Raw genomic sequence first — 13,026 nt, 5'->3', positions numbered from 1 at the left:
AATGAAAATCAATAATTAACTGTGCAAGTTTCTATGAATCGACATAGAAACGATGGTACTTTAAGATATAATTCTATCATATTATATTACATGTATATTAAAATGATATTATTAGTGTCTACAATTGCATTGAAGTTTGTAAATTTGTATGAGTTATACCTACATAAACACAGTCAAGTGGCCGGTTAGCTCAGTCGGTTAGAGCGTCGTGCTAATAACGCGAATGTCGTGGGTTCGACCCCCACACTGGCCAGCAATTTTTATCCCGATTCAATTTCTAAATTTATAAGATTTCATATACAGTATTAGTAAGACTTAGTACAGAAGTGAATATAACTTAGGATACTTTTACTCAATTTATATTTTAGGTTTTTCTATGGCATCAAGGTCATAAAGCAACGTTTATGACTTGGTAATAATATTTAAAAAACATTTCATGTGAACAAATTCATACTAGTCAAAATTTTAACAAAATATTTTTGTTGCTGTTTACATTGTCATAAAAGCTTTTTAATGTTCAAAAATATAATTTTTTTGTTATTTTCTTTCTTCAAAATATAATTAATGATATATTCAAATTAATACACGATGAATACTTCTTATACATTATGAATACTATTTTAAGATTGAACCCATAATGATTTCTCAACGTACACATATTTCATTTCCTTTTAAACGAACATCTTCGCGAGCTAGGCATCCGATGAGTAAATACAAACTCGATCCTGCTCACAAAGATGCGTATGGTAAACGAAAGCAAAATACAAAAAGACGATACACTTATATAAAACCATGATTCATACTGCAAGATAAGGACTATACTTCACCACATTTGCATTCAAACATGTTTAAAAATCTTTTTCACTGAAAAGGCGTAGGATGAAGTAGTGCAATTGGGTAATTAATCATGTCTAAGTGTTTGAGTTAGCAATTTGTTCAAAAGGGGGGAAATTCTATCAGAAATTGAATAATTAATTCAAGTCATTCGATCATGCTTTCAAAGCTTTTTAAACTTAACTCCTTTTATGCTGCTTGTCATAAATAAGTTACATGATGATATGGAAGTGTTTTGTTGTTTTTTTACCGTTAATAATTGGTTGAAATAATCATGGTAATTCTCTGAACCCTTCCCTGACCAAAGATGGGGGTCGAATCATAAGATTGTGGATGATCTCCAGCCCGTTGTACATGTTTACGCCTTATAAGTGAATTATATGTACTGTGACTATTTTTGCAAGGCTATCTATAGGGGTTGGGGGTCTTAAGTCTTTTAGTCCCCTACCGGTAAAACCAAAGGGGACTAAGCTTCCTCTGCGTCTGTCCGTCCGTCTGTCTGACTAGCTGTCTGTCTGTCCCTCTGTCTGTCAGTCTGTCCCACTTGGTTTTCCGCACTTTGTTCCTAAACGCTTGCAGATATTGAGCTGATTTTTGGTATGTGAGTGTATCTAGATGAGTTACAGATCAACTTTGCATTTCGTTCCGCTTCATTGATTTTTGACGGAATTACGGCCTTTTTAATTTTTAAGGGTTTTCCACAATTTCTTCTAAACGCTTGCAGATATAGAGCTGATTTTTGGTATGGGACTTAACCTTGATTAGTTATAGATCAAGTTTACATTTCGTTCCGCTTCATTAATTTTTGACAGAATTATGGCATTTACAATTTTTAACGGGAACCAGATTACACTTGCCGGTAGGGGACTAGTATTGCTTATGAATACTCTCAGAATGCTTGTTTTTATAGTAGTAGTGTTTATTTATTATAGTGACATGTGTTAAACAACATGAACGACCGTACAAAAATACTTAGTATCAGAATACAAACATCCGGCCCGTTGGGCCCATATGTCACCTTATAAGAAATATTGTACACAATCCAGCTCTAATATACATCTCGTGATCTTAATATATTGAATAATTGCCTGGTTTATTCTATCCAGATAGACGGTTTTCAAAAATATGAATTCTTTACTGTTATTCATAGTAAATGTCATTTGAAGTAAAGTTTCTTCAATGAATACAGTCAGTGTAAGTCGTTGTTGATTTGAGAAAGTCCAGTGGATTTTATCATTCTAGTCCAGTGGAGTACGTATGAGAATGTGAACCAAAGCGCAATGAAAATCTTAAATTATGAATAGTACACCACCACTATCACAACTCGCATATATATCTCACTCTGTACATAAGACACTCCTAGGATCTTTTCCGGCGGGAATATTACGAGTGTGCCTCATTGACTTCGTGGCTAATTTGTTGGGTTAGGTTACGGTTTATAATGCGTCCATTAGCATCCACCCGGAGTGATCTGTTCTGCGCTTGCGGAAGACAACGGAGTATTGCACGTGCATTGCTTTCAATAAGACGCTCGATTCTGGATTTGCTACCTTTTATATACACTGATTTATAAGACTCACAGTTTTTCAGTTTCATCTTGTTTCTCAACACGCGAACTTTCTCCTCTTTGTTGCGGAAGCTGATTTTTACAAGACCGGGTTTGTTTTCAAATCGTACAGGTAGACGAGATACATCCGTTATTTTGACACTTTCAGAGACACTGTCCCCTAGAGCAGAAATGAGACTTTCTTCCTTTTGCACCAATACCGAATCAGTGTCCCGGTGATCACAACTCCGATTCTGTAATGTTTGGGGTCTTGTTGAGAATCGCTGCTGCTACTAACTCTATCCTTTTTCCTTTTATTTCTAGGCATTAAATGTACAACTGGAACTGCTTGGGTAGAAAGTTAACCATCATTTGTGAAGTATTTGTACCATATTCCACCGTTTATCCAGATAAAGAATGCATAGCAAAAATCCGTGCGTCCATCTTGTATTAATCACGTGAAGTATATATGTGAGGTCTTTAATTCCCTTCTCTTGCACTTGTTAAATTGATTCAATTAAGTTTTTTGCGAGAATAACTATATTTGGTCATTACGGTAATTTGTTTGTTGTTTAACGTCCCTCTCGAGAATTTTTCACTCATATGGAGACGCCACCACTTGCCGGTGGAGAGCTGCAAATTTTGACTTATACTCGGCACTCAGGGCCATTGAGTAGTGAGGGATCTTTTTCGTGCCAGCACCTACTGCGACACGAGACCTCGGTTTATACGGTCTCATCCGAAGGACTGGGAAAACAATTTGAATTTCTGAGACAAATAAAGTGACAATATCAGTAATGAAATGTCTTCATATATTTTTGCATATTTCGATAGGCTATTATAGGAAACTACAGAAACGAATCCAAAACTAGTATCAATTGCACAACAAAGCCTTTCTACTTAAAAAACCTTTTTATTTTTTTTTTAAAGATTCTCATAATGGTTGCAAACCTAATGATTCAATAGAAATCGAGAAGAAAGAAGATACTGAGGCATCTATAGACACATTGAAGTGACTGTTGGTTGGAGTGGAGAGGGGGGGGCTCCATCACTTAAATCAAGAAATTTAATTGGAGGAATTCAATTCACAACTCAGCGAGGAGCAAATAAGCTAGAAAAAATCTTAAGAAGAAATTTTTTGCATAATTTGTTATTTAATTTTTTGTTATTAAAATGTTTTGAGTGGGGTACACCTGACCCCCTGTAACTACCTTGAGGGAGGCTAATTATAAGGTTATAGTTTACTCTTAAACAAATTAAGAATATATGATAAATGTTCCGCGAGTCTCTAATAAATGTAATTTGTACAGGTATACTTGAATATAAATACATATATTTCATGTCTATTATATGAACTTGTCTTTTGAGTTCTACATATATAGGACTCTTTTGAATTAAGTATTCATGATCATGGTCATTTAACATTTTGAATCGACGACGTGTTTTCGGATACTTCTATATTTCTATTATGTCATAATTGTGGTATGTTATCTCTCCCTCTACAGAAGCATATATAAACAATTCATTTTTGGAATACGTCTGTGTTTGTACTTAGCCCTTAGATAATATATGAGTTACTTGGAGTATTATCTATTAAAGCTGAACACGAATCGTTAATGGACATACGCCATTTTCGATATTTCTATCTACGATATCAGCACCGGGGTATACTTTTCGCATTCATTACACCTGACTGCTTTATTGTCACGGGTATCGGCGTGGAATGGCGACCCTTGTTCGTGCTGGTTATCTTGCATTACCTTTGTTTACATTTCATTGTAACGCGTATTTGTGTTTGTTTGTATACTGCACTGACCTGTGCAACTGTTGTAAGTTTCATTGGTATCTTACTCTCCTGCATATGAAAAAGTACTCAGTTATTTTTTGTCGCTACCGAGTGCTGTATAAGCATACGTCCATCTACACCGGTGACGATAGATTACACTGAACAGTGACTAAGTGAGCGGCTTTGTATAAGGGTCCTCAGATATAGCGAGAGGCCAATCAAATATGATAAGGGCTATTGAATATTATAAAAGCAACACAACTTTCTGAACGGAGATGTTTCCATATCTTCTAATTTTGATAACTGTTACACTTCATTTAAATGGTTCAGATACGTTGGCACAGAGATTGTGACATGACATTTTAGTTCTTCTTCTCCCAGACGCCAACAAAAATCTTAAAATGATTTAATATGATTAGTTTTTGTTTTGAATTAGCAATATTCGATATTTAGTACATAGACATTGTATATACCTGAGTGTTAAAACACAGGTTTTATTGCTCGTCATGATGGAGATTGTTTTCTCTTTTTCTGTGGAAATTTTACTGAAATAATGATGAATATATGAGAAAAAAGCATGAATGTTCGATATTTTCACCCTTTTCACTAATTAACAAACTGCTCAGAAAATTTATCGCGCAAAAGACAATAGATTTAGAATGATCTGAATAATTATATACGTATCACATGAATCATTAACCGAAATTCCATACTAAAACAAAAAACGCTGACAAATTCAGACATCACGCCATGTCTGCTATTTTTACCTGCCTTCTGTATGCAATACTAAATGCTCTGGTGAAAAAAAGGTCTTAATGTTCACAAAGTAAACCCATTGAAAACTCTTTTAGTTTATTACGTATATATACAATATAGAATGATAAATAATTTTTTGTATGACTATACATATGTACTTGCTAAGAATATGCTTACTGATATTCTGAGTTTTGTACAAGCAAATTGTTACCTTCACCTTGCCTGAAATCGTCTGATTTTCGGGTCTTTGGATAAATTTAAACATTATGTCATATCAGGCGATTTCAAATAAATTCAAAGTACGTTATAGCTATTAAGTTTTTACATAGTATTTTGATATTGATAACTTAAAAAAAAAAGATCACTGACTTTCGTGCGCGAATCCTAATTGTTTAAATAGATAATTCATTTTCGATCCACTACGTTTGTTCTTACTGTAACATTCCATAAATTAACAATTTTTTGATAAATTATTTAATGTATACTGTTTCTTTTTTTTTATTATTTTAAACCCCAATAAGACCTCTGAACACGAGTACATAAATCTCTCGAAGATTCAGTGTCGTATCTTAATCAATGAATCTCTCAGTAATGACACCCACGCTATACTTCCATCGAGCAAATGCAAAACGGAAGTAAATTAGTTTCAGATTTCCCAAACTACGCTGTATAGTTAAATCCATGATACGTAGAATGAACCGCTATCAGTTTATTTTAAAAACTCTTTTAATACCGTTATCTGTCTTCAGTTATCTAACCATTTATCCAGGTAAAAGTAAATTTATCACATGGCACATCAGCAATTTCAACTTATACAGACAAAGTATTAGAAGGGAATATTACATAACGACATGCAAATATTCCACATAGAACTTAAAAAGATCTTTGACACGAAGCTTTGTCAGTCCAGTCAAATATTTATACCATGCTGTAAATTTTGGGTTCTCTAGATGGAGGTAAATCCAATTTTCACAGCATGATAACCGATAAGATGTACATATATTTTTAATTTATCACCATTATAATATATAAGTATTCCCTTTCCCTGCAATCCCTCCTTTTCTTATTAATATTAAAACGATAATTAAGTTGTTATCTTAAGGTAAAAATTGTACTCATACTTAATGAAACAGGCGCAGGTGCCCACGGACAATTTTGCCTTACGACAAAAATCTGTATACCAAGTTAGGCATCAAAGAAATCGACAAAGACTCCGAAATAATATTTTAATTTTGAAATGAAAACCAATAATTAACTGTGCAAGTTTCTATGAATCGACCATAGAAACCATAGTACTTTTACATATAATTTTATCATATTATATTACATGTATTTAATGTTAATAATTCAAAAATAAAGCAATCTGATGATGTATTGATGCAACTATGCTACAAAAACTTTATAGGTGAAAATTTATACGTCAAATTCTGTAAAACTATATTAGGTTTGAATAAGAAAAGTATGAACCATGCTTCTCTTTCAGAACTGGGTAGATATCCTTTACATTATGATATTATCAACAGATTACTGAAATACTGCTACAGACTAGAAAATTTAACATCAGATTTTCCTTTATTAAAAGATGCATTCAAATGTAGTAAGGAACTTCATCTCGCCAAAAGAACAACTTGGTATTCCTCAATAGAAAAATTACTAAGAATTCTTGATATTCCAAACATTATGTCATATACTAAGAGTAAATTTGTAACTTCATTAAAATAATCCCAGAAAAAAATACTCTATGGATTGGCAGTACTTAAATGAAACAATAAAAGAGGGTAAACTTGTCACTTATTTGTTTCTGAAGTACAATTTTAGGCTGGAAAAATATCTAATTTTATTAAAACCTGAATACAGAAAGCCAATTTGTAGATTACGTGTAACGGCACATAGACTCTTTATAGAATTAGGCAGATATAATAACACACCTAGAACAGAAAGAATATGTAAAAATTGTATGCTTAATCAAATTGAAGATGAAGAACATTTCCTTAATAATTTAATTTTGTTTGTATTCTAGCCTCTGATTGGTTAATATCCAAAAAGGAACACAAATTATTTCTGTATAACCTGGTTTGGTATGGGGACACACCCCCCTGACAACCAGCTGAATCGTCTGTATCCATGCAATGCTCTCATTTCCAGTCCTCCGGATTCATGGAAAATTCCAGATTTAATAGATGTACCTTTAGCTTCAAACAGTAACTCGGATCTTACCACATGCAAACAAAAAACATGGCTGCTAGGACTATGTATCAGTTTTTACCTCCCCTTGCTTCCCTTCACTTCCGTTACTAGGGTTGTATTATTGAGCGGCAAATTTGAACTAATAAAAAGCAACGAAATTTTACATCCACAGTTGTTGTAATGATTTTAGAATTAAATTATAAGGAATGACTCTAATTCTTGGCCAAATTATTCGAGTATAACCTGGTTTGGGTCAGTTTACGCTGTTTTATAATCCGCTTCGCGGATTATAAAGCGTAAACTGACCCAAACCAGGTTATACTCGAATAATTTGGCCAAGAATTAGAGTCATTCCTAAATTCACTGTAGCAAATTCACGAAGGAAAGAGTAGACCTATTTAACCTAATCTAATCTAAAGTAAAACATTTTACAAAATTGCCTGATAAACAAAAAATATTCTGGATTCTAAATTGTGAGGAATTAGATATTTTGAATTCTCTTGGAAGATTTTTACAAAAAGCATTACCATAAGTCAAGTCTGAGGCATGTGAACTGTTTTATGATAAATTATGCAAAAAATATGCACTTTAATATGTGTATGATATAAATATGTAAATTTGCATATATGATATATATATATATATATATATATATATATATATATATATATATATATATATATATATATATATATATATATATATATATATATATATAAAACAAATATTTTTATTTGTGCAGAATTTATGTATATGTATAAAAACTATCTGGAGTATTCCTTCTTTTTTATGTCTTTCTCCTATCAATCATGCAACTCTTTCTCTCTTGTGTGTATGTATATTGTATTACATGTATATATGTATATTGTATTACATGTATATGACTCTATATAAATGTTAATTTACAATGTACTTTCTTTTTGCACCATCAGGGCCCTTAATTGGTAAATAAACAAATTGAATTGAATATTATAATTATATTATTAGTGTCTACAATTTTAAAATATGTGAATTTCTATAAGTTACACCTACATTAACATTACTGCGCAAACAAGTGGCCGGTTAGCTCAGTCGGTTAGAGCGTCGTGCTAATAACGCGAATGTCGTGGGTTCGACCCCCACACTGGCCAGCACTTTTTTTTCCCGATTCCATTTCTTAATTTTCTTCAATATAAAATTGCAACCAAACTAATAAGATTTAATATACAGTATTAGTAAGACTTATTAAGACTAAGTACAGAAGTGAATATAACTGTATAATACTAAAGATACTTTTACTTTATATTTTAGGGATTTTTTATGGCATCAATGTCATACAAGCAACGTTTTTGACTTGGTATTAATATTTAGAAAATATTTCATGTTAACAAAATCATACTAGTCAAAATTTTACACAAAATATTTTTGTTGCTGTTTACATTGTCATAAAAGCTTTTTAATGTTCAAAAATATCATTTTTAGTTATTTTTTTTCTTCAAAATATGATTAACAATATATATTCAAATTAATACACGATGTTTACCTCTTAATATTATGAATACTATTTTAAGATTGTACCATATTGATTTCCCAACGTACACATATTTCATTTCCTTTTAAATACAAACTAGATCCTGGCTCACAAAGATGCGAAAGCAAAATACAAAAAGACGATTCACTTATATAAAAACATGATTCTTACTGCAAGAAAGGGACTATACTTCACCATATTTGCATTCAAACATGTTTAAAACTCTTTTTTATTGAAAAGGCGTAAGAAGAAGTAGTGCATTTGAGTAATTAATCATGTCTTAAAGTTTGAGTTAGCAATTTGTTCAAAAGGGGGGACATTATTGAATAACGGCGAGTGTGACCGGTCGACAGGGGATTCTTACTCCTCCGTTGCACCTGATCCCCCTCTGATGTCTATAGAGGTCCGTGTTTGCTTTGCTCCCAATTTGTACTGTTTCAATGGACTTTAGAGCTTGATTACTGTTCGTTATCTCCATATATCATAGTATAGCGAAGGGCGGATAAGTTTCTACATGTACTTCTCCTTGCCCGGCAAAAATTATGTACATATGGATTTTTCCTTGTTTGTCCGTATGAGGATTATGTTACATGTTTTGATATAATTATGCCTTTCCACAGATGAAAAGATAGAATCTGATTTAATTAAAGGAAGTTTTTGGAACTAAGGTGAATGTTTTAGGTTTCAATTGGGGTTGATATACCAGTCGCAGAAGTCTAGTGCTAGGATGCTTGCTTCGCGATCGGGAGGTCCGGGTTCGAATCTCGTTCCCAGTTTTGCGTCAAACCAAAGACGTACTTAATATAGGTAGTGATTGTTCCTTCACTAAGCGCCCGGCATTATAAGTGAAAATCACGGATCTTTTGGATTTGACCTTAAAAACGTAGGTTTGTTTCATAATAGGCACGTTAAAGAACCCTCGCTGCTGAATTGCGGTAAGTGTCGAGGAAAGTTCTAAATTTAAATTTGATGACGTCTCTTATGAGTGAAAAATTCTCAAAATGGACGTAAAACAAATAAACAATCAATAAATCAATCTGGCCGTGGTCTTTAATTCTTTGTTCAAAACAATTCTACATTGTCATTGCTTTTTTAATCTCAACTCTCTGCGGCTTTAATGAGAGATAATCTTCAAATATTTTTTTGTATATTTGATGAATGATTTCTGTTTGTATGAACATAGATAAGTGTAATTTCGGCAGTGCTACATCTTTACTTCGGTTAATTAGTGAAATGTCTTAAACTTGATGCCCTCCACAGTGAAAGCTTTTTTCACATTTCTATCAATCTTACAATAAAAATTAATATCAATAAAATAATATTTATTATAATAATAAATAATCATTAGATAAGGAAATGTTTGCTGTCAATCAAAACATTTTTCGAGTATATATAGACCTGCCTGAAATGAAAGTATAATTACGTGAGGCATAAAATTAAAGACAAGAAAAGAACATACATACAGTGTATATAAATTGCATATTCGTAAATAAATGATTCATTGTCATTCAAAACAATATGACGACAAAGTACATTGTTTTTCTAATGAAGCCAACAAACTTTACTACAGCGTAAGTATTTCCACTAAAGCATTACGATGGGGACTATCAAATGTCTACGGAAGCGTAAAGGTCTATACACTTGTCTATCTATTTATTGTCTTACCAACATATAATCGGTTATGACTTCTTATTTTCATTCATTTGTTGTTTTGTATCTGGGTATTTTCACATAATTTAAAGCGTCTTTTCTGTGTGATGGATTTTATTGCTAAAAGTTACTAGTATATCGACTTAAAAATATCGATATGAAAAATATTGATTTAAGCATGAAAATTAAAGATATCGATGTAGTTAGCTCGACACACACAATAAAAATATATGCATAAGAGTTAAATTGATATAAATATGCTAGTATTTCTAGGGGAAAAGTTTGAAAATATTATTCTCCAACTAACTTCGCGGGCGCGGGATAATGAAACGTCGCATCTCTCAGATTTATTGACGGCACATGTACAACGCAATCTAATTAAAATTAGATGTTAGATCCGCTCGCATACTCGCTACACTAAGTTAGTGTAGAGAGTATGCGAGCGGATCTAACATCTAATTTTAATTAGATTGATGTATAACGTCACGGTGTCATGTGTAAAGTGTTAAATATTTGTTGTATGGTTATAGAAAAAAAAACAAATTAAAGAAGAAGAGGGAGGTGATCAGTTAGATTGTCCCCATTGAAGCAAATATAAATTTTAATCAAATCATTCTGATTAATGAGAAATGAAATCTACTAGTATATGCATGTCTAGTAATAATTTATAATTTTTTCTTATTAATAAATAAATATCATCAAACTCCCTTTGAAATAAGAATTATATTCTAGCATTGGATGCAAAACAAATATGCTGTGACTAAAATAATTAAGGACAGCTCCCCCCTTTCCCATCGTTTCAATGTTCCATTCATAAATACATTTAGTACTTGTCCTATTTATGGATGAAGCGAAAGTAGAAAATAAAATATTATAAAAATGACACTGGCTATATATACTCTGTAAATACTTGATGTTTTATCACTCTGTGGTAAACATAGGATGTGCCACATAGACGTGAATCTCCACAGTCTTGCACCCCCCCCCCCCAACTCCAAAAAATTAAGCAGTGAATCATGATAGAATATATATATCAGATAAAAATTGACTATATCAGCACATCAGATCTACATGTAACTTCTAATTACTTAAAATAATGTAAAATAATCTGTGCTTCATTGCAGCCAATCTGCATAAGCTTCGTCAGAGTTGAAAGAGGGAAAGGGTGGGGTCAGGCAAATAAAATATATGACAAGAAAAAAAAAAGAGATTTAATTATCCAACTGCGAGTATTCTTTGTTATTATTGGATATATATACTCAGGTTTAAAAAAAAAAGCTGGAGGAGGGACACAAAGATACTCTTGCCTCTCCCCCTCTTCAAAAGTGCTTATAATGACAATATATAGCCCCCTATGACTACACCTATGATCTAACTGTTGATTTCTCTTTATCTCCTTTTTTGAAAATATTATTGAATCTGTAACAGCCTATAATCGTAAACAATAGCAAATACATGTTACAGGAGCTTTCACTGAATCCTGAGTGAAGTGAAGATTCATTAGAATTCCCGCCCCTGCAAGTTAATTCAATAGCAATATTTTCTCACTTTTTCTCTGAAATATTCATAAATTTATATCTATATAACTATATCTTTATTTTTACATATCGATATTACTATATTGATATGATTAAATATCTTGCTTTGATCACATATCTTAAAATCAATATTTTTTTAAGTCGATAAAACTTGTCGTAATAATATCAATTATATAAAAGAAGGTGCCTTAAATTATGTAAAAGCATCTAAATACATTAAAGATTTTTCCTATATATGACGTACTCCTACGTAAAACTTTGATCATCCATTGTGGCCCCACCCTACCCCCAGGGGTCATGAATTGAACAAACTTGAATCTACACTACCTGAGGATGCTTTCAAATAAATATGACCAACCATGGCTTTGCTGTTCTTGGGAAGACGATTTTTCCTATATACTCCTAAGCAAAACTTGGATTGTCCATCGCCGCCCCCACCCAACCCCTGGGGGTCATGATTTGAACAAATTTGAATCTACACCACCTGTGGATGCTTCCATATAAATATGACCAATGATGGCTTTGCTGTTCTTGAGAAGATTTTTGAAGATTTTTCCTATATACTCATTTGTTAAACTATGATCATTCATTGTGGCCGCACCCTACCCCCGGGGGTCATGATTTGAACAAATATGAATCTACATCACCTGAGGATGCTTTCACATAAAAATGACCAATCATGGCTCTGTTGTTCTTGAGAAGAAGATTTTAAAAGATTTTTCCTATATACTCCTATGTAAAACTATGATCGTCCATTGTGGCCCCACCCTACCCCCAGGGGTCATGATTTGGACAAACTTATATCTACACTACCTGATGATAATTCCACATGAGTTTTATCTTTCCTGGCCCATTGCTTCTTGAGAAGAAGATTTTTAAAAGATGCCATTAATTTTTCACTATTTTATAATTATTTCCCCTTGGAAGAGGGCGTGGCCCTTCATTTGAACAAATTTGAATCCCCTTTACCCAAGAATACTCTGTGCCAAGTTTGGTTGAAATTGGCCCTGTGGTTCTGGAGAATTTTCGGGTCTTATAGATATCGTGATATAACTCGATCAGTTGACAGTCTGATATCTAATAAATTCAATGTATGTTAAAAGTATTACCTCTACGAAGTGTAGTATGGTATTGACAATTTTTACCTGATTAACAACTTTGATGGGGCCATTACAAATGTTTAAACTTAAATCATTTCTTTATCGCTTCACTTACAATG

At 32.7% G+C, this 13,026-nt stretch overlaps 2 non-coding genes across 2 annotated transcripts; both read left to right on the top strand.

Moving 5' to 3' along the window:
- Positions 1-179: 179 nt before the first annotated feature.
- Positions 180-253, top strand: Trnai-aau (transfer RNA isoleucine (anticodon AAU)). Its single transcript has one exon. It is a non-coding gene; the product is annotated as a tRNA-Ile (tRNA).
- Positions 254-8,165: 7,912 nt separating this feature from the next.
- On the top strand, positions 8,166-8,239 carry Trnai-aau (transfer RNA isoleucine (anticodon AAU)). The gene has a single exon. It is a non-coding gene; the product is annotated as a tRNA-Ile (tRNA).
- Positions 8,240-13,026: the final 4,787 nt, after the last annotated feature.

The sequence above is a fragment of the Saccostrea echinata genome, unplaced genomic scaffold (genome assembly GCF_033153115.1).
Source record: "Saccostrea echinata isolate AGI-Se365-2 ecotype Australia unplaced genomic scaffold, CSIRO_AGI_Sech_v1 ptg000056l, whole genome shotgun sequence".
Classification (NCBI taxonomy): Eukaryota; Metazoa; Mollusca; class Bivalvia; order Ostreida; family Ostreidae; genus Saccostrea; species Saccostrea echinata.
This window is presented reverse-complemented; position numbering and strand designations above follow the sequence as displayed.